This window comes from Rattus norvegicus, chromosome 3 (genome assembly GCF_036323735.1).
Source record: "Rattus norvegicus strain BN/NHsdMcwi chromosome 3, GRCr8, whole genome shotgun sequence".
Taxonomy (NCBI): domain Eukaryota; kingdom Metazoa; phylum Chordata; class Mammalia; order Rodentia; family Muridae; genus Rattus; species Rattus norvegicus.
In genome coordinates this window covers 154,418,633-154,440,997 of record NC_086021.1, presented here as the reverse complement: position 1 = coordinate 154,440,997, position 22,365 = coordinate 154,418,633, and the positions used below count along the sequence as shown (strand labels likewise).

Sequence of the window (22,365 nt, the reverse complement as noted above, 5' to 3'; positions counted from 1 at the left end):
AAATACAAGTTAGTCCCCCAGCTCCTATGTTGGGGAAGAGTGTATTCTTCCACAGGATTCGAGTTAGCTCCCCTCCCCAGGACCTATGACGGGGGATGCTCACAAATCACATATGATTTCAACTCCAGGGGGATCTGATATCTCTGTTTTCGACAGACACCTGCACTCACATGAATAGACCCACACACAGACACACAATTAAAAATGAAATACATGTTTCAAAAGACAGGTTAGACTGGGAGTAATTATCTTCATTTCCTTTTTTGTTGGATAATGAGAGAGAAGTTTAATGTTTTAGGAGATAAACATACTAAAGTAATTTGAAGTAAATTGGGCCATTTAAAAACCAAAATGAGGGCTGGAGAGATGGCTCAGGGGTTAAGAGCATCAACTGCTCTTCCAGAGGTCCTGAGTTCAATTCCCAGCAACCACATGGTGGCTCAGAACCATCTCTCATGGGATCTGATGCCCTTTCCTAGTGTGTCGGAAGATATCTACAGTGCACTCATATACATAAAATAAATCTTTAAAAACAAAACAAAAAACCCAAAGCAAAATGAGGGGTGAGGGATATAACTCGGTGAGTAGAGTGCTTGCCTAGCATGCATGAATTCCTGGGGTCAATCTTCAGCAGAACACCAACAGGACATGATGGTACCCACCAGTAATCTTAGCAGGTGGGTTAGAAGTTCCGGATCATTCAAGGCCAGCCTTGTCTTAGCTGATGAGATGGTTCATCAGGTAAAGTTGTCTGCCATCAAGCCTGATCCAATCCCAGGGACACAGTGGAAGAAGAGACCCCACTTTCATGAGTTGTCCTTTGACCTCCACACATTCAGTGCAGAACATATGCCCCCTTCACACATACACGTAAGCAAGCAAACAAAGGCAACTTTATCTAAAAACAGCAGCATGAGGTTTAGAGGAGAAGGTCTTTATCCCACAACTCTGCCCCAACTGCATCCGAACTTCCAGGGACTCTCAGTTCTCTATCAAATTTGACCTGTGACATAGGAAAAAGGGACTACATGGTGGCCTCAGAAAGATCAATTTCTAGTCTAGGTTTCATCCACTAATGTGTAACCTTGTTCTAGATAAGACTTTCCAAGTCTCGGTTTCCTGCTCAGCAAACCATCCTGATTTCAGAGAGTGGTTTATGAAGCTTAAATTAGATCAAGGTTGAAGGGCATCTCTGTTACAACTGGCAGAGCCTTCTGTTGCTTAATACTCATCCCTCCATTCATCCAGCCAGCTCTTCCTTCTTCCTACGTTAATATGTGCGATGTCTCCTGATTCTGTTTGAGCTGATCCTTTCTCCCCCCTCATGTATTTGTCTCCTTTCGTTCTCCAAACCCTCTGAAAACCCAATCCCTTGTTAAGCCCTCCCAACTACTTAAAAATGCATCTTGCTTATCAGTTTTCAATTAAACTCCTAAATCAGCTTCCATGACTCTCATGATATCAATTATGCATTTTTTTCCTCCAGTCATTTGATTTGCATACTGGCCCAATGTTTTCTTTTTTTCTTTATGACCATCTCTGCTGGTATCAGAGTTGAAATTTTACCCGTTTTTAAAACTTCATATTTTGTTTTATTATATATTAGTTCATCAAAGTATTATGACATCCTGTGATGTCAGCAGGAAAGACATCACCATTTCCTATTTCTATAAATACAAAACGGGCTCAGAGGAGTCACTTGCCTATCAGGATCACAGCACTGCTTTCGCTCAATCACATACTTTAACCAATTTTGATCCGACACATACTCATGACCTCTCAGAGCTCCGTCTTGCCCTGCTGTAAATGTTCCTAAATCCAACAGTGAAGTTGTCTGTATGCCAACTCCAATAATTTGGGTCTTTGTGTATGTTCATGGTTTTTCCAGACTACTCCATAGAACCTATTTTAAGCCACCTTAATACAATATAAAACCCACTTTTTTATTATCTGAAATTCTTTAAGTGTAGAAGAATCAGTTTTATTATATGTGCTTTAGTATAGAAATAATGTTTTTGGCATTCCAACAATTTAGAGTTACCAGGAGTTATACTTAGAACTTGGAGGTAAATTGAGATCTTAAGCAAAGCATTGAGCTTTGGCTTACAGGATTGGCAAGTTCTTTGACCAAACAGGTTCAACCATTCCTGATTATAATTCGTAAGTTGGAGAGACTGCTTGCTTTTATTGTAGTCAAACCTGTTTATCCCTTATCTCATAAACAGCCACAGTCCATTTAGATTACAGTGATCCTTACTCTCTGTGGCTCAGGTTTTATACAGCTCGGATTCTGTATGATGTCTCTAAAAGCCCAAAATTACAATGCCCTGATCCTTCTCTAACTATATCTGGGTTCCTGAAAAAACTGTATGTGAAGGCATTTAGATGCTCAAGGACAAATTTGTGGAAACTTGATGACCTCACTTGTTTCCTGTCAATTTGATGAACCTGGTCACGAGACAAGAGAAGACAAGTGTAACACTGGAAAATACATTCAGTTTTTGAAGGATTTATGAATGTTTTGCTAGCATCAAGAAGTAAGTCTTGATTCCCTTCTGAGGCAGGCCTTGACTCCTGTCTCATTCCATTATCTATTTTCATGGCTGTGAACCTCTCCTAAACTGAACACATTTTAAAATATTTTATTTTTGAAATTATAATATAATTATATCATTTTATAATTATTTTTACTTATATAATTATTTTATAATTATATCATATCCCATCCTTCTCTTTCCTCTTTCTAGCCCTTCCCATGTATCCCCCTTTTCCCTCAAATTCATGTTCTTTCTTTCTTTAATTGTTGTTATACTTACCTCATCTTTAGCACTTTGAGTATGTTTGTTTCATTTGTTTTATTATGAAATAAATGAAAACAAATAGATGGTTGACATACCACAGGACTTACAGGGGACAATGTCTCTTGACTCCTTGAGCTATATTTAAGACAACCACATATACATGAATGAATATTTGGAATTGAACTTTCAACCTATCAGAATGTGGTGCAAGTCACATTGTGTTAAGCAATGAAGAGAAACAAGATGTAAATATGGGTTTGATTGAAGAGTACATGAGTTTGGCTCCCAAAATATCAAATTATTAAAGATATCTTTTTTAAAGATTTATTTATTTTATATATGTGAGTATACTATCACTGTCTTCAGAGAACCAGATGAGGGCACCCCATTACAGATGGTTGTGAGCCACTATGTGGCTGCTGGGAATTAAACTCAGGTCCTCTGGAAGAGCAGTTAGTGTTCTTAACTACTAAGCCATCTCTCCAGCCCTATTAAAGATACCTTAAAGCACTGAATGGAATATAACTAATTAATAGATGAGAAAATTCATTCTATTTCTATCAGAAAGAAATTGTCAATGTGATCCCAAACCATTGAAAAATTAGTGCCTCACAAAGGCATAATGAGGTATTGTTTTTTGGATTATCAAAGCATCAGTTATCATAAATGTCATGAGAGAGAGTTTATATCATAAGCCAAGAAATTAGTTGTTTGTTTCAGTTCTGTATTGCAATAGAAAACAAGCATCTCAGAATCCAGCAGCTTACAATCAGCAACTGTGTTATTATTTTTTCAATTACCTAACACAGCTTGGATCTCCTGCATGATCTGTCCCATTTGAGGGGAATTGGAACTCTGGCCATCTCTCTGGACACTTGACTGAGTTGGCTGTCTCCTGTGGAGAACTCACATAGCTGGCGATTGACGTTGTTAGCTGAGAGCTAACGTGTTGCCATAGACTATGTGTTCCCATTCTCCATAAGAGTTGAGCTCCTTACACCTTACCTGTGTTCTAGGAAGACCAAAGCAAAAAGCTGCAGGGCCTTTTAACATGTCAAAAGTCTCACGACATTGACTTTCCTGCAAAGGCAATCCAGATACAAGAAGAGAAATGAATAGCATCTTTCCATAACAGAGTGACATGTATAAAAGGAAGAAAGGAATTTTTTATGGCAGTGAACATTGAGGGAATATATGGTGATTATTGGAGACTATGGAAGGAGATAGTGATCATTGGAGCTCATGCATATCCACCAAACACGGAGAGCAAATTCACGACCTTTCCTAGTGATAACCCTGCTATGCTTATTCCTGGCAGCTCTACCAGCCTCCTTCCTTTGTCTTCTTCCAAGCTGAGCTTCTTTGTAATGTAAACTTACAACTTCCAAGTACAGCCAAACCTGGGATGCCTGCATCTCTTCTGGAACTAAAATCCTTCTGCTGTGAACTTGTTTCCCAAACTTGAACCTCATCCCCTGCTCTTCTAGACCACAGGGCATCTTTTTGTGTAAGAAGTTCTCCCTCTCTCATCTCTATTCAGGACACTGATGCCCAGTTTCCTCTAAGGGTCTCCAGAAACTTCTAGTTCTAGCTTGCCCATGTAGAATTTGACCTGCTTCTCTTAACACCCTGCTTCTAACACTGATAGAGCATAGAATAGACAGATAGCCATGCAAGGGCTTAAGAAATTAAACAAATACTGACTTAGCAAAGGACTTAAGTTCATGATGTTTGCAGAACAGAGGAAGAAAGAAGAAAGATCTTTGAAGAATGGTAGGGTGCGTGAGAAAATTCATGTGTGGGGCTAGGTGATGACAGCCAGGCAAAGTTCAGATTTGATGTGAGATGTGGTGGTAAGCCACTGTGCATTCTCGAGAAAAGGTGTGGCTTGGTGAAATGATAGCTAAGCAAGATTAGTAAAGGGATGGAATGTAGGGCAGAGTAGAGAAACTAAAATCGAAGAGGCCAGTGGTTACAGGGCTCAGGGGGTGATGGAACACCAGCATGAAGGAGGCTGCAGGGGAAATGATGAATGTATTGCCTTGAAGGGAAACAGAACTTCAGAGTGGCAGTTTATTTATTCATAGAGTCTAGAGGAGGGGTCAGGTTGACTGACAGCAGTGTGCAGAAAGCAGTGGACCAGGACAGACTAAGGGAAGACGTCTGCTAAACAGCTTTCTCACCTAGGATGGTTAGGAGTGACGATTCAGGACAAATGAAGGCAGAGAATCTGGGTTTCCGTGACTATTTTAATAGACGACAAAAGGAGACAGAACGCAGGGGCAGTGACTCATCGGGACCTTGACAACTGTTGGAGATATCAGCAGAGAGATGGACATGAAGAAGACATGTAACAGACCTCTATCATCCTCCACAAACGTCTGCCTGGTTACTAGGTCTGAGGCTTCCCCAGGGGACTACTCATACACTTTGCTTCAGACGAATCTGAAGCCAAGGATCCCAGTCATCTGTCACAGGTAGAGGAATAGACTGAGAACCTCAATCATCCTTTGGGCAAGCAGCCAGATCCACCAGACCCTGAGCTGCAAAGTGACGCTGTCTCTGGAGGAATGAGGTCCCTCCTCCTCCTCCTCGCTCTTTTCTATTTAAAGCTTGGCACAAGAATGCTGTCGTCATTTGTCTTTTTCCTTTTTAATGGGATTTAGCCTTTGCCTTTCTCAATCAATGCCTAGCATCTAAAAGTCTCCATCATTCTCAAGTTTTTAATCAAGTAGAAGGCTTCCTCCTTTCCTCTTCAGTGCCCACACTCTGAGAAATACAAGTAATATTCTCTACCTCTTCCTATTACTAAATATGATTTTTTATTATCACCTACCTCTTCCTATTACTAAATATAATTTTTTGAATCACACATGTACAATAGAATTTGATTTCCAAATTGTAACACTAAAGATAAAACAGCCCATTTAACCATTCCTTTCTCAGTTCTAACTCCTACCATCCTTCCAAAGCACATTATTGTAGTGTATGTTTTAAGTCTTTTCAGATGTGTTTGTTTGTTTGTTTGTTTGTTTGTTTTTCAAGACAGGGTTTCTCTGTGTATCCCTGTCTCTCCTGGAACTTGCTCTGTAAACCAGCTTGGAGCCTGACTTTGAACTTGAAGATCTGCCTGCCTCTGCCTCCCCAGTGCTGCGATTAAGGGCATATACCACCACCAGGTTCAGATGCATACATTTTAAAAGATATATTTATATATGAAATATATAATTGTGCACATATACACCTAATGAAAATTGCTAACATATTAAAGCAGTAAACAGACACTACTGATACCTTCAGAATGGATGCTGTAAATTCGTTAAACCAATGGAAGACCACACATTGTACAATTTGACCCATAATATTTTGTAAGAGAAGAAACTGTAAGAGTAGAAATATGTCAGGCAGGCAGTGGTGGCCCATGCTTTTTTTTTTTTTTTTAATTTATTTATTATATATGAGTACACTGTAGCTGTCTTCAGACACACCAGAAGAGGGCATCAGATTCCATTTCAGATGGTTGTGAGCCACCATGTGGTTGCTGGGATTTGAACTCAGGACCTCTGGAAGAGCAGTCAGTGCTCTTAACCTCTGAGCCATCTCTCCAGCCCCAGTGGCCCATGCTTTTAATCCCCACAGTTGAGAGGCAGAGGCAGATGGATCTCTGAGTTCGAGGCCAGACTGGTCTACAAAGTGAGTTCTAGGACAGCCAAGGCTACACAGAGAAATCCTATCTCAGAAACTCAGAAAGAGGGAAGGAAAGAAGGAAGGAAGGAAGGAAGGAGAGAGGGAGGGAGGGAGGGAGGGAGGATTCCAAGGGCCAACTGTTGCTTTTGGTTAATCATTTATTGAGCTATCTCTGCTACTATGTAGCTATCCGAGTTCATTCTTTTTTTTTTTTTTGGTTCTTTTTTTTCGGAGCTGGGGACTGAACCCAGGGCCTTGTGCTTCCTAGGTAAGCGCTCTACCACTGAGCTAAATCCCCAGCCCCCATTCTTTTTTTTTTTTAATTGCTATGCAATTGTTCCATTACACACATATTACATTTTTCATTTATTTAGTTAGTCCTGGTACTCGTGGTTATTTAGATTCATTTCCTGTTCTCTGCTAATAAAAAGGGCGATGAATAGCATTGTGCACGTCTGAGAGAGTGACTGCATGGTGGACATACAGACATGGTGATAGGAGAATTAACATGAGTTAATATTTCTTACTGCACTTGAAGCTCCGAATAACATATGCTGTGCCTTGCTTCTGCAATCTAAATTGCTTTCTACCTCAGATAACACCCCTTAACTTTAGAAAGAGATCGTTACAAAACAGCTGTTCTGACCTCAGGGTCTCTGCTTCCATAAACATGCTTGCTCATGAACCTTAGCCGTGTGACACAAACTTCCAAGACTTAGCCCATCAGTAAGAGGTCAGGAATGATGCAGTTGAGCTCTAAATGTTGAAAAACAAAAACAAAAAATTGGATCTGAGCCCAGTCTCTCTCCCCAGAATTCTAGATTCCTAGGTCTGCTGGCTAGGCCTGCCAACAACAGTTCTCCAACTTTCCAAAAACATGTTTGGGTTCTTGAAGGTCTGATACCTCTAATAGTTGCAATGTTAGAAGGTGAAGTAGGGATCGTGGGCTTCATAAATGCTATCAGACTGACCTCCACAGTGGCCAAACACATGTGCCCCTTTCACTAAAACACTCTTTCTACCATCAAACCAACAGATGTCTACTCATCTGATTCTGCGTTAGAGGCTAACACACCATAAAATTATACTTTCCTTTATTTTTAGCTAAAACGTTATAGTGCAAGTTAAGCACAGCCTACCATTTTAACCTTTAGATGTATACCTTGAGTTAAATATACCCACAATGCTATTTCTGTTTGGCCTTCTTAAATTATGATCTTAAACTGAGCATGCTCAGAATACAGTACTTAACTGGGCATTCTCAGGAATTGTCTTTCCTCCTGAAATGAATATGTATAGGTTGTCTGAATAGAAGCCCCATGCTTTCTTTGTGGAGGGCTCTGCTCAGTCTGCCTTTCTCCACTCACCAAGATGCAATCCTCTCTATTCACTTACACTACTAACAAAGTTTTGCTTTGTTTGAGACAGGGTATCATATAACTGGAGCCTTAAACTGGCTCTACCTCCTGTGCTTGGATTGCGGGTCTGTGCCACCAGATCCAGCTAACACGGCCTGTATAGGCCTCTGCTTAAAAGCAGGATGGCACGCATACTCCAATGGATCTCAGTGCCATAGTGTTGGAAGAGGTTCCAGGGTTTTGCCTGTTGACTGCATGGGGATGGACTTGCTTATCAGGAAAAAAGCCAAATATTAAGGGTAAGAAAGGGTGAAGAAAACCACAAAGAATTGGTCAAAGACATGAAAGAAAAGCAGAGGCAAAGAAGCCAGCCATGTTGTCTTAGTTACTCTTTGATTGCTATGATGAAACACCGTGGCCAAACAACTTAGAAAAGAAACCATTTAATTTGGCATACAGTTACAAGGCTAGAGTCCATGGTGGTGGAGCGAAAGGATAGATGAAACTTCTATCTTGGTCTACAAACATGATGGAGGAAGGGGAAGAAGGAGAGGGGAAGAGGGAAGGAGAGAGAGAGAGAGAGAGAGAGAGAGAGAGAGAGAGAGATCTCCCCCAGTGACACACATCTTAATCCTTCCTAAACAGTTCCACCAACCAGGGACCAAGTATTCAGACACATATGTGGAATATCTCACTCAAACTACCACACCTGACAAGACCTGGTATGATGTTTGGGAGCAAATGGACTTCTGGGAGAGCAAAGATATGTTTATGCCAACTGAGCCTATTATCTAGTGGGGTCTACACTAACTGCTCTGCACACATTTTATTTAATCTTTATGATTAACTTCCAAGGTTATCAGCATGCTCATAACTTTTGTTCTACATGGCTTCCGAGAGCTCTCCTGGGCAATTAAGCTTCAGCTGCCACAGTTACGCACTTGAAGGCTTCTCCTTTCCCAACTTTCCTTCCTTACCCCTTGCTGATAGTCTCCTAGCTTTGCCTTCTAATGAGCTGATTGTTCGTTCGTCCCTGGCTAGAGGTCAGAGCTGCTACACTGTAGCTGTAGTCAACAGACACAGACACATAATCCTCCCAGGTCTTTCACAGGTCCCTGTGTTTTACCAGACGCTGGGGTAGATGCTCAGAGCAGCAGACTGAGGCAGGACTTGGCTAGCCTAGAGAGTCTACAGGCAGGTGCCTGTAACAGGATAGTCTGCCAAAGAAAGAAAGATGATGGTCATCACGCACACAAGATGTGCCCACCAACCATTCATTGATGTCCCACAAGCCAGCAAGGCATCCAGGAGTCAGACGATGGGAAAAAAAAATCTGTAAGATGGTGTATTGCATCATAGGACAGTAAGTGATTGGATAGGAGAATTGAAAGTTTATTATGTGTTAGTCAGAAGTGGATGGGACCTCAAGACCAAGATCAAATGATGAAAGAGGCTTCCCTTCCTCTGCACAGTTCTGCTGTGTTAAGATGTGTGCGTCCAGCCAGTGTAGTACGTGCCTATAATCCCAGGACTTGTTAATCTGAAGCAGGGATACGTCATGCAATCGTGTCTCAAAAGCGGGGGTGGAAGGTGGGGTTGGGGGGACAGAAACTTCTACACAAACAGCATATGTGGTTGAACTTCAGGTATCAATGGTAGGAGGATTTAAATCCCTGAGGATTTAAAGGACCTCAGAGAAATGACATGCCACCCAATGATGAACAGAAATAGGAAACTCTTGACAATGTCTTTCTAACATGCTGGGCTGTGAATTGGTCTCTTCAATTCTAACACACTTTCGGGAGTGCCTCTTTATTTGTTTTAAAGTACCTCTCAATTCCCAAATTCTCCCCCTCCATTAACAGGATGTTATTAAAAATGGGCCAAATTTTGCACAGGCTTCAGTTCTCTTTCAGGAGGGGATCAATATGCACAAGCACTTGTCTGTCCGTTTTGTATTCCCCTGGAGTGGTTCTGTCTGTTCTCTGCTAAGACAGGATCTGACCTCCCTCAGCTCAGATGGGACCCACTCCAGCCCCTCAGCTCTATGTGTAGAGAGGTTGTAAGGCTCACAGACAACTACCATTGAGAAGCTGCCAGTGAGGGAGAGGGTAGTATTCTAGCCCCAATGCTCAGCTTCTGGCTGAATCCCACAGATCTTTTCGAGCTGGGGAGGAGATGCCCTTGTGGAGAAAGTGGGAGGCCACTTTAAGGAATTTACATAGCACCTTCAAGTTGGTGTTGGCAGGACTGTATTCATCCACCGCCAGCTACCAGCTCAAAGGCTTAACAGACAAAACCCCAGCTCCTTCCCTGAGCCAGTTAGAGGAAGCAGTCTAAACTCTCTCGCTTGAGTAAACTCATAGTTCCTCCTGGTTCCTGGTCCTGAACAATATCTAAGAATAGGGCACCAGGCATTTCCTTTATTGGCAGCCTAGTGTCTTTTCATAGAATAAGCTCAAAATGGAAGGGCCAGAGTCCAGCCTGTCCTTAATAGGGAGGGGAGGGGGCTGTAACCATAGCAGCAGCAAGAATAACACTAATAGTGGGGATTATGCATGGCGCCCTCTCTCCAGGCCAGGCCACAGTAGGTGGCCTTCATGAGCCCAGACAACCCTTGATCATCAATGGGTCCAAGTACCTTCGAGGAAACTCAGTTTGAAAGAAGGAATTTGCCCCAAATCCTAATCCTGCAACTGCTAAACAACCGAGCCAGGAAGCCAAAATTAAAACTCAGATTCATGCTCTATCTGGATTTCTCCTTCTGATATTTTTTTCCCTCCAAACCTTTGGTGTTGCGATCTGAAAAAAGAAATCAGGCTGGTGACAGCTCAATGGTAGAGTATCAGCCTAGCACGTCCAAGGCCCAAGCCCCAAAAGAAAAGAAAAAAATAATTATTTGCTGCTGTAGCTGCACAGGTAGGTGATCCTAGCTAGCACTTGGGAGGTAGAGGCAGAAAGATCAGAAGCTAAGGCCGACCTTGGTTACAAGGCAGATTTGAGGCTGGTCTGGGTTGCTTCGGGCTCTGTCTCAAAGAAAGAGTAACAAATAAAATAAAAATTCAAAATGGGGGAGGTGGGGTGGAGTGGGTGCTAGAGAGATGGCTCAGCGACTTAAAAAACACAAAATGTTCTTACAAAGAATCCAAGTTTAGTTCTCAGCTTACATTGGGCGACTTTACAACTGCCTATATCTCGAACTCTTAGGGGACCCCCACCTCTGTTCTCTGTGGGTGCCTGAACTCATGTGCGCATACACACACAGAGACACATAATTTAAAAAACAATAATAAAAATAAATAAATCTTTGGAGCTGGAAAGGTGACTCAGCAGCTAAGAACATGATTGCTTTTTCCAGAGGACCCAGCACCCACCTGGCAGCTCACAGCTCTCTGTAACTCCAGTTTCAGGGGATCTGACACCCTCACACATAGACATGCACACGGGAAAAACACCAATGCACGCGAGATACAAATAAATATTGAAGAAGAAGAAGAAGAAGAGGAAGAGGAAGAGGAAGAGGAAGAAGAGGAAGAGGAAGAGGAGGAAGAGGAAGAGGAAGAGGAGGAAGAGGAGGAAGAGGAGGAAGAGGAGGAAGAGGAGGAAGAGGAGGAAGAGGAGGAAGAGGAGGAAGAGGAGGAAGAGGAGGAAGAGGAGGAAGAGGAGGAAGAGGAGGAGGAAGAAGAAGAAGAAGAAGAAGAAGAAGAAGAAGAAGAAGAAGAAGAAGAAGAAGAAGAAGAAGAAGAAGAAGAAGAAAGCGAAAGTTCAGATGGAAGGGAGGGAGGAGAGGTGTGGAGATAGAGTGGACAAAGGTACTTCCCGGGCTGTAGTTGGATGAGACTACATTCTAGAGTTCTAAAGCACAGTAACAGGAGGACCGTGGTTGACAGTACTTAATATATAATACAAAAGAGCTGGTGTAAAGACCTCAGATGTTCCGGAAACAGAGAATGATCAGTGTTTGAAGTCACCAAGCATGCCAGCTCTCCTGGCCTGTTCGTCACTCACCACACACTTGCAGTGAAGTGTCGCACCATACCCTATGAATGTGCCTGACTATTATGTCATTCAAAAGTAAGCATGCATGTTAAGAGACAAGTGGTCCGAGACCAGTCTCTTCCTTCATGATTAATTCACAACTAGTCGAAAAGAAATAGAATATTCTGAAATTGCGCACTGGCTGGAAATCCTAGGTGCTTGCCACCTGCCAGCTGTGGGTTTGGTAATTCGCCGTTCAGTAGGTTCTTTGTGCACAACTTTCTCCTCAAGTCGGCAAGCAAGTGTGGTGACCTTTCTGTGAGATCTCTGAGCTGCTGACTCTCCCCTTACCTCTCCACACAGATGTTTGTCCGATTCCCAAATTACCACTGAGAAACTGCGAGCGAGTGGGAGAGCTTCCATCTACACTCCTCCATCCCACTCCTTCACCCCACTCCTCCATCCCACTCCTCCACCCCACTCCTCCATCCCACTCCTCCACCCCACTCCTCCACCCCACTCCTCCACCCCACTCCTCCATCCCACTCCTCCACCCCACTCCTCCACCCCACTCCTCCACCCCACTCCTCCACCCCACTCCTCCACCCCACTCCTCCATCCCACTCCTCTACCCCACTCCTCCATCCCTGCTCCTGCACCCTCACTCCTCCACCTGAACTCCTCCATCCCCACTCCTGCACCCCGATTCCTCCACCTCTACTCCTCCATCCCCAGACACAGAGTCTACAGAGTATTCCTTGAGTGTGCTCTCCCCCATGAAATGCAAGGCTGTTGAATACTAAACTGTTTTCATACAGCGGTTTTTAAATAGTGAATTCAAGTTAGACTTTAGTCTGGACGACCTGGAGCAGTGATTGGGATTGGACTGGAGCACGTTAGCCTTATGTGGCACTCACACAGCAAATGTGTGCTCATTCCATTCTTAGGGCTGAAAAAAATGAAGGCGGCGAGCTTGTTTCCTGAAGACTAATGTTTCTCAAGGGGCAACCATTTCACGTGTCATTTCATGTGTCTACCATGTGCCACTGTCAGCACAGCCAGAGGGCCACCTCCTAAATCGATGCTGGCAGACTAATTGGTTTACCAAGAATTATCAAAAATGCTAGTGTATTTTAGAAAACGGTAGCGTTTACTGCATTTCCTTGCTGTTTCAGGATAAGAACACAGACAAAATGACTCCAAGCTATTAGTTAAAAGTGAGCTTTAATCTGATCAGTTGGGATTTTTTTTTCATAAACCAGATTACATAATATGCTCTGCCACCTTAAGCCTGCTTGTCCATGTCAAGTTGTATTTTTGCTAATCGCTTTTGACACAGTACCAGAGTACCCTCCTACAATGCCGATTTTAGTCCACAGAACTTAGCTTGTGAGACTCCGTGCTCTGTCCCTATCAGTTCTGTGATGCTCTGACGCTTCACTCTCTTTCCCCCTCTGAAGTAGCACTGCGTTTGTCACAACCAATGAGGCCCATGGCGATGGGAGAATAAGATGACCTTAGTAATGAATAGCTCTGAGGTTCGAAGGTCCCGGGTCACATACCAAGCGTCTCAGAGAAGCGTTCATTTAATCCTCTGCTGCAGATGCCAGGCTGTACTTCAGAGGGCCACAGGAAGAACCAGGGGGAGTTCATTAAGGAAACACATACAGAGGTGAAGGTAGAATGCTGGAACCCGTGTGCGATGGTGAGAGGCAGGAAAAAGGTAAGGATGCCTGGGTCAGGCAGAGGGCTCTGGGGAACATTAACCAACCAGAGAGTTCATGCTCTTGGGCCTAGATAGGGCAGAAATGGAATCCATGAAAAGCAAGCAGAGAAAAACCAGCATAACACAGTGGTCATTATTTTCATTCTTAACCTAAAACACTCAGGCAAAAGAAGGAGAAACTGGGGTCAGAGCGTCCAGGTAATTCTCCCCCAAGTCAGCTGGAGATTTGGAGCCAGATTTTCTGACTTAGGCTCTTATGGTCTCTGTGGTTCAGTCATTTCCTCCCACTTAGGACTCAGATGAGCAAAACTCTGCCCATTATCCAAATCCATCACTTTTCCCTGTGACAAATAGAAGCCTACAGTCTCTCGGGCCAGTTTTCTGTTCTAAGAAAGTAATTTCAACTCTGAAACCGCCAGACTTGATTTTAGCATCATCTTACAGAGTCGGGCATGCTGCAATGAACTGCTGCCCTCCTGACCTGACACTCGTACCAGTTTGTTTTCCATTACTATGATGACGTACCCGAGGTTAGATAACTAATAAAGAAAAGGAGTTTACTTAGCTCACAGTTTGGGAGGTTCACAGTCTAAGTAGTATAGTGCTAGGTTTGAAAGAGGCTCCACAACCGTATCGCCTCATGACCGGTAACACCATGAAAGACACATGATAGGCCACAGGATAAGACAGGAGGGCAGAGAGCCTCTGGAGTCCAATGACGTAACTCCTCCACTCAGGCTCACCTCCTAAAAGTCTCACTACCTCTCAACATCCCTACACTGGGGACCAAGCTCACAATGTCTGCAACATTGGAGGACACGTCCAAAGCATAATAATATTGTATATGAGATTCTCTCTCATAATCTACACTATGGAAAAGGTGACGTGGATGAATGTGATACTGTTACCATCCTCTCTCGTGTACATGACTAGGGCTTCATGGGTACTGCATTTTTTGAAGGTCATTTTTTTCATATTCCCTAGTGGTTAACCTCTTAGTTTCATTTTGCTAAATGGAAGCAAACTTCAAAATAATCACCTAGTAATTTCTAAAAACTTTATTCTGTTTCTCTAAGTTTTGAGGTGTTATTTTTTTATTTTCCATACTTCTGCCTTTCTTCCTGATTAAAAAGTTGTCTAGGTGATGGGTTGGGTGGGAGTGTTGGGTTGGGTGGGAGGGTTGGGGGGGTGGGTGAACAGAGACAAAGAACCCCGCACTACAGAATAGATGGTGTTGGTAGAAAGTTTAGTGTAGACAGCTCCCAGTCAGAACACGCTGAAATGGCCTGATACAGCAGTCTAGGAATTACCTCAAGGGATATTTGCAGAGAGTCAGCTATAACTCCACCCACAGCTTCTTAATTCTTTGTGCCCTAGGCATTCTCTGGCCTTCAGGGCCACTAACCAGCACAGGGAAGTTTCCTCTGAACGGGGAGTTGGAGTTAATGGCCAAGGCACTAGAACTGGTGGATAAATATGTCAGTCCCTGTATTCCTCAGTAGCGTAAAAATTTTGTGTTGTATTAAGTACACAGTTCCTTGAGGAGCTAGGAAGGGACTCATAACTGTTAGCTGTGTAAGGGTTCTATTCTTCCCACCCTGCTTACTTTCCCTTTCTTTCCCAGTGTTTCCTGCAATCCCCATCCAAATAACTTGTTTGTATTCAAGTCTTGTGTCAGGATCTGCCTTTAGGGAAAGCCAAGACAAGGTGCCGGGAAGTCTTCTGACAGTTGCATGGAGAGCCCAGCCTTAGGCTCTCTGTCTCTGATGGAATGGGCTGGCTTTCTCTGAAGCTCACACTTCATAGCCCTCTGGGGAAAGTCCTTGGCACCTGATCTTGTCTACTTTCATCACTCCCTCATTGAGAGAAACAGATGATTGGATTCTGTCCATGACTTTGGTCCTGCCTAAACTGTCATAGGTAACCAGAGTTCAAAAGCTAAGTAGATATTTATCTCACTAAACCCAGTTGAAGGCCAATGTCGTGGTGCACACCTTTAGCCCCAACAGCCCAGAGGCAGATCTTTGTAAGGCCAACCTGATTTACAATAAGAGCTCCAGGTCATGAAAGATTACATAGTAAGACCTTGCTTTAAAACATTAAGAATACAGTCAAGCCATCCTGGACATCTTTAGAAATGTTCAACTTCTTAACTCTTTCCAAAAGAGAATAAACCAGGAAATCCACACATAATCAGACCAACCCAAACCACAGGAACACTTCTCCACAAAGAGGAGCCACTAATCACCTCTCTGGAAGTTAGTCATAACACTCTCTGCCAGCAGGGGATTAAGGCAAATCTCTCAGTGGTCACCTAATTTCTCTATTAACTTGGTTAAAAATGTTGAGTCTGCTCCGTAGACCTGCACAGGCTTGAAAGGGAAGGTATTTAACAAAGAAGCTGGACGCTTTAGACAGAACGTGGCCCGCCCTGCCATTAGCAACACTTTGTTTACTTTAAGAGAATGCCATTCAAGTTCTTACTCATTTTATTTTAAATAATGGTTTATTAGCAAGTGTAACATGAGAATCTGCAATGAATCTAGAAACGCATAGACCAGGAAATAAAACCCAGTGCATAAAGTCCAGGTAAAAATCTTGGGGCCTGTTCTCTCTCTGCTTTGTTATAGAGCACTGTAGATGTGCGCATATGAAGGCTGCTGGGCCTTTAACTTTCTATTTTAATTTTAGTATCTACTTTGGACTGTTGGCTACATGGAGTATAAATGTATTAGAGATCAACTTCCTTATCAGAAAGGCTATCTCAAAACTAGACTTTCAAGGATCATCTCTATTGTGCATTATTTGAAAAGTTCTCTTTCTTTGTAGAGTATGGAATACAGAAGGATGAAGGAATACTAGGGGTAAGTCAGTGGTTCTCAACTTTCCTTAAGCTGCGACCCTTTATATTTTTTCTTTTTTTCCGGGGCTGGGGATTGAACCCAGGACCTTGCGCTTCCTAGGCAAGCGCTCTACCACTGAGCCAAATCCCCAACCCTGCTGCGGCCCTTTAATACAGTTCTTTATGTTGTGATGATGCCCAACCATAAAATGATTTTATTGCTACTTCATAACTGTAATTTTGCTACTGTTGTGAATTCTAATGCAAATATCTGACATGCAAGATATATGATGTGTGACCCCAATGGGGTCACCACCCACAGGTTGGGAACTGCTGGTAACAGTAAATTAACCAAAACTAAGGATGTATGAAGAAGCCTTATGAAAATCCACTAGTTTGTAAGTCACTTAAAAATACAAAAAAAAAGTTTGACCAAAGATACCCTGCATGGTAGGACAACAGCTTATTATTTGGAAATCTCAGTGTCAGGCATAAGTTACTTCTATGAATTATTGGTTAGGGAGGCCCCAGAGGCATCCAAAACAACCCCCAGGCTTCTGCCATTGCTCTTGATTTCTCACCATAACTAGATGATAAGACTCTGGGTTGCAAGACAAAGAGAAATTAATCTTGAACTGACCAGGAACTCTCCCTGTTGGCTACATGTTGTAGTGTTGGCAGGTGCTTTGCATGCTGCTGAGGGAGAAAAGGTATCAATGGTCTTATACAACTTTGAGTCCAGCATACTATAGCACTGATCTGACAGGTACAATGTACCCATGGTGCAATAATGGCACAACTGTTATGGGAACAACCATCCACTTGTTGATTGGAATTAAGGCCTGCTTCATAGGAGGGGTTGATACCTAGTACTGTGAAATGGCCTAAGATGGGGGTGGTTATTATTAATTTTGCTAAATGGTCCCATTGTGAAACTTCTTTCTAGTACTTGTTTATACCTATAGATTTGTTCTGGTCTCAACCTTGGTTTGAGAAGCTTCTTTTTATGGATGGTAGTGGTCAGTGCTGAAACCCATAGCTGTACAAGGTGCTTAGAATAAGTGATTGTGAGTGCTCAACTATAGATATGATATTTCTATCCCTTGCAAGGCTCAGAGGACATTGCAGAAGAAGAAACAAAAAGAATATAAGTACCAGAGGATGGAGAGGAGTGCTATGAACTACACTTGACACAGTTGTGGCACATATGAAGTCAAAGAAGCTGTGGTTACCTGCATAAGGCCTGTATAAGATCAAGCCAATTGAAACTTCCAATATGGATGGGGGAAAAACTCACAAGGCCCCAACCCTAGTTGAGAAGCTATTGACAGTTAATTGTTGCTGGATAAGAGAGTTCATTTTGTGGTGTATGGCCCTCGTAGGTGGTCTGTGCCCCAGCAAATGGCATGACATCCATGCTTATATGGACAGTGTTAATTAAACGCAGTGAATTGTAAAATAAAAGAAGAAAAGGAGAAAAAGGAGATGAAGTTTGAAGTGAGATGCATTGGGGGAACCTAGGGGAAACTGGAACAGGAAATGGATGGGTAGTGTGCCAGTTTGAATAGGAATGGCCCCCATAAATCTCAAGTGTTTGAATGCTTGACCAATAGGGAGTGGCACTACTAAAAGGTGTGGCCATGTTGGAGTAGGTATGGCCTTGTTGGAGAAAGTGTACCACTGTGGTGTCAAACTTTGAGGTCTCAGATGTTCAAACCAGGCCTAGTGTGGAAGTCTCCTTTTGTCACCTGAGGATCAAGATGTAGAACTCTCAGCTCCTTCTCTAGCACCATGTCTACCTGCATGCAGCCATGCTTCCTGCCACGCTGATAATGAGCTAAGTCTCTGAGCCTGTAAGCCAGCCCCATTAAATACTTTCCTTCATATGAGTTGCTGTGGTCATGGTGTCTTTTCACAGCAATTAAACCTTAGCTAAGACAGGTGGATATGATCAAGACACATACGCATATATAAAATTTTCAAATAATAAAAGAAAATACTATTAACAAAAAGGAAGGCTGTCTCAATTTATGATTGGCTTAGTTGTGTAACTTTCTCATTTAACTGTTCATTTAATAACCATTTTTGGTAACGGTGGAGAAAAATAGCATGCTAACTTTGTTTCTTTTATATTTTTTTAACTTAGTAATAAGATGGATATTTGCCTCTTGTATTCTTTTGTTGTTGCTGTTATTTCTTGTGTTCTCCTCTTTCTCCTCATCTCTTCCTTCCTCTTAGACAGAGTTTCTCTGTGCTGCCCAGGTTAGCATCAAACTGGTAAGTCTCCTGGCTTAGCCTCCCAGGTGCTGGGATTACAAGAGAATACCACACAGCTAGTCTTCTTTATTTCCTTTGTATAGTTTTGCTTATATTCTTTGCTTCTTTTTTATTATTTGTTCCACTTTAGTTGTCAAACAATAACTTCACATGTTTATGGGACCAATGTGATTACATAACATCACAGTTATACATTGTAGAGTCATCAAATTAATTAACACATAATTACATCTCCATTGTCATTCTTTTTGTGATAAGAATGCAACAAAATAAAACAAGGTTAAAGACATTGCTCAATGGCAAAGAGTAAATTCTGCACTTGAGGAGGAACTCTTCAAGCTCCTGAACATACATGGTGAATGAAAATTTCACACACACACACACACACACACACACACACATACACACACACACACACACACACGAAACAAACAATTAATGGGTTGGGAAGATGGTTCAGCGAGTAAGAGCGCTAACTGTTCTTCCAGAAGGTTTACAATTTCTTATAACCAGTCCCAGGGGATATGACACCCTCTTTTGACCTTTGCAGGTACCAGGCATGTGACACACAGACAAGCATGCTGACACCCATACCCATAAGATACACAAGTAGAAAAATTTAAAAACCCTTAAAAAGTTAAAAATTTACAAAAATTTGTAAAGCATTTTTAAGCGTGCACCATTGCTAGTATACAGTATGATGGATCACTAAGTCTTTGTCTAATTTCTATCAAAATTTTAATTTTCCTACTAAAGAATGAAAGGCAAATATACATTGGAAGCAGAAGCCTGGGGCTTGTCACAGTTATGAAAATATCTTTCTAGTTTATCAAAAGATGTCAACTTACTATAGTTTTAGTAAAGTTTCTCACATGTATCTCTAGCTTTTAAATGACCACATGCACTTTTAACACTAACACCAAGATCCACTAAGAAGGCAGAGCAGGAAGATCTATGTGAGGTCTTTCTGAAGCCAGCCTGATCTACATAGTGAATTCCAGGTCACCCAGTGTTACACAATGAGAATGTCTCAAAAAAAATTTTACAAGTTTTACATTTAGTTTCTTAACAGCTCCAGAATTTATTTTTAATAGTCAGCTTCTAGTCTCTTAATACATTCTTTTTATAATGTTTGCAGTTTTTGTTTTAAAGATTTATTTATTTATTCATAAATTATTTTAACAGCCATTGGTGAAGTACTTTAGGTAAAGCTCTCTATGTCTTTAATTTTCATTTTTAAATTTTTAACCTATAGTTTTTATTTATGTTGTACTGTGTATACCTCTGAGTTTACGGGCACTGCCACTTGCTTGCAGTGCCCATGGACACCTGTAGGGGGGCATACAATCCTACAGAACCAAAATTAAAAATAGTTGCTAACTGCCTGTTGAACATTCTGGAAACCAAATCCAGGTCTTCTGCAAGAGGGTCACAATCCCAGCCGGCTCTCCAACCTGCCTTTCATTTCTAAACTAATAATTGAAGTCAAACTTCTTTCAAAACATGAAAAAAAAAATCAATGGATTCTTTTTGCTACCTTGGAATTGCTGGTTCAAATTTTGGAAAATGTGTAACCATAGATTGCTTCAGAAAAACTTCTGTAGATGGAAGACCTTTCTGTCTCTGGAGTGTAGAGGTGACAATGTTTTGCTCTTGGGGGTTTTCTGTGACTGCCTGAAGACCTAGGGCAGGCAGCCATCCAAGGCCACTTCCTCAGCATCCTTTTCACAGGGCGGTACCCAGCCACTATTTTGCCAAGGGGTTAGTGGCTGGAGGAAGGCCCTTTATCGAATACTCAAGAGCTTTCTCCTCCTGGAATGAAGTGATAATAGATTTGTGTAAAAGAGGAAGCAGGGGTGGGGGGAGGAGTGGGTGCAGGATGACCTAATGTTTGCTTCTCACTTCTGGCAAGTTTTCAGTGTTTCCACAAGAAAATATGGTTAAAAACATTGTTCACACAAAACCCAGACCACCAACTTGGAGGCAGGTAGATACCTGAACACTAGCACCGTAGGCTTGCAGTAACATGAGTGGAAGCAGTCCGTGAGGGGCCAGCCCTTCACCTGTCTTCGTGTTTGTAACTTGGAATGGCCTCTGAATGCCATAGCTCCCTTCCACGGACATTTTCTATACTTTCTGTCTCACTCTTTTCTTTAGCAACCTTCCACCCGTCCCCCATTGGCTGCCACAATGATTGGCGGGGTCCAGAGACGGCCAGCCTAGGGTTTTTGTTGTTACGGTTGTTTTGTCTGAAGTCCCAGCGGTGGAAGACTTTGGGCTGTATGTAAGGAGACCCCATCAGATCTCAGCCTGCAAACCCTAAAGCCAGCAGCACATGTGGGCTTCTCTTGCATGAATAATAAATTCCCTTCCCTTGTGTTGTGCTTCCTGTGGCTTGTATCAGAAAAAATGCCTTAAGGAATACTGTTTTATTCATATATACTGTGATAACTTTTTTCTTTAGATACCTCAAATATTTTATAAATGTAAATTTGAAAATTATGAACAGAGATACTGCAACAATAAAATACTAATAAATATAGGAATTTTTAGTATTTTGGTTTTTTATTTATCTTTTGAGCATTTCATATGACATATTTTGATCATATTCTTTCTCTTCCCCTAACTCTTCCCAGATTCTCCTCTGACTCCCAACGCTGGCAATTTTAAATCTTTCTTACAACAAGGATGATTTAGCCTGTGTTAGCATTCTGTCTAAGCTCCACCTCCACAGTTACCTGGCAACTGCCAGGTGTGCCAGACACTATAAAAGGGGCTGCTTGCCCCACTCCTCACTTTCTTGCTCTTGTTCATTCTTGCTCTTCCCCTCTTTCCCCTTGTCCCTTCTCTCCCCATTCCCCTCCCCACTTCTCTCCATGTGCTCATGGCCGGCCTCTACTCTACTCTTCTACTCTTTTTCTTCTCTCTCTCTCATCCTTCTCCCTTGTCTTGTCTTTTGGTTAAACCTCTCCATGTGGAACCGTGTTGGTCTGGTGTGGTTTGCCTAGACAGGAGCTGAGATTTCTACCCCAACGCCCTGGGATTTTTTTTTTTTCAAGACGAGTCTCACTGGCTTAGCGGCTCTAGCTAGCTGTCTTGGAACTCCCTATGTAGACAAGGCTTACCTTGAATTCACAGAGATCCCTCTGCCTCTGCCTCCTGAGTGCTGGGATGAGAGGTGCATGCCACTATGCTCCCACAATCCTTCTGTATCTGGGGTTGTTTGTTTCATTTGAACAGGGCTCACCTCGTAGCCCAGGTTGACCACCTTGAACTCACAGAAATCAAGTCTTCCCTAAGGGCCAAAGTTAATCTGTAAACCCCACTTGCCCAAGGGTAGCTAAATTCCTGGAAGGCCGCAGGAAGCTGTTGTTCTTGTGAGATAACAAGCTGCGTGTTTTCACTCCCTTAAACAAATTGGTTTGACCCAACTACACCTATGTTCTTCGTTGCATGAAGTCAGGAAGTATGCCAGGATACATGCTTGCCCCTGATTGAATGTAGGCAGAAGGTAGACAGTCAGGAAATACATTTAAGCCCACTGTAAGCTTGTAAGGGAGGGTTGCCTTTATAAAACCCGGTAAAATGAGGCTCATCACCATTTTCTGGTAACTTGGGAATGGTTCTGGCCAAAGTCTGTCATCCAGGGCTAGGCAAGTGCTCTACCACTGAGCTAAATCCCCAACCCCCTAAAGC

General features: G+C 42.5%; 1 long non-coding RNA gene across 2 annotated transcripts in view; it reads left to right on the top strand.

Annotated features, from left to right (window-relative positions):
* The window catches only part of LOC108350487 (uncharacterized), a 31,619-nt gene extending 10,404 nt beyond the window's left edge, over positions 1-21,215 (top strand). For both annotated transcript variants that reach the window (XR_005502531.2, XR_001837282.3), the window contains 3 exons: positions 13,428-13,547; positions 16,380-16,414; positions 17,503-21,215. This is a non-coding gene — a long non-coding RNA (uncharacterized LOC108350487). The remainder of the gene's footprint in view (positions 1-13,427; positions 13,548-16,379; positions 16,415-17,502) is intronic.
* Positions 21,216-22,365: the final 1,150 nt, after the last annotated feature.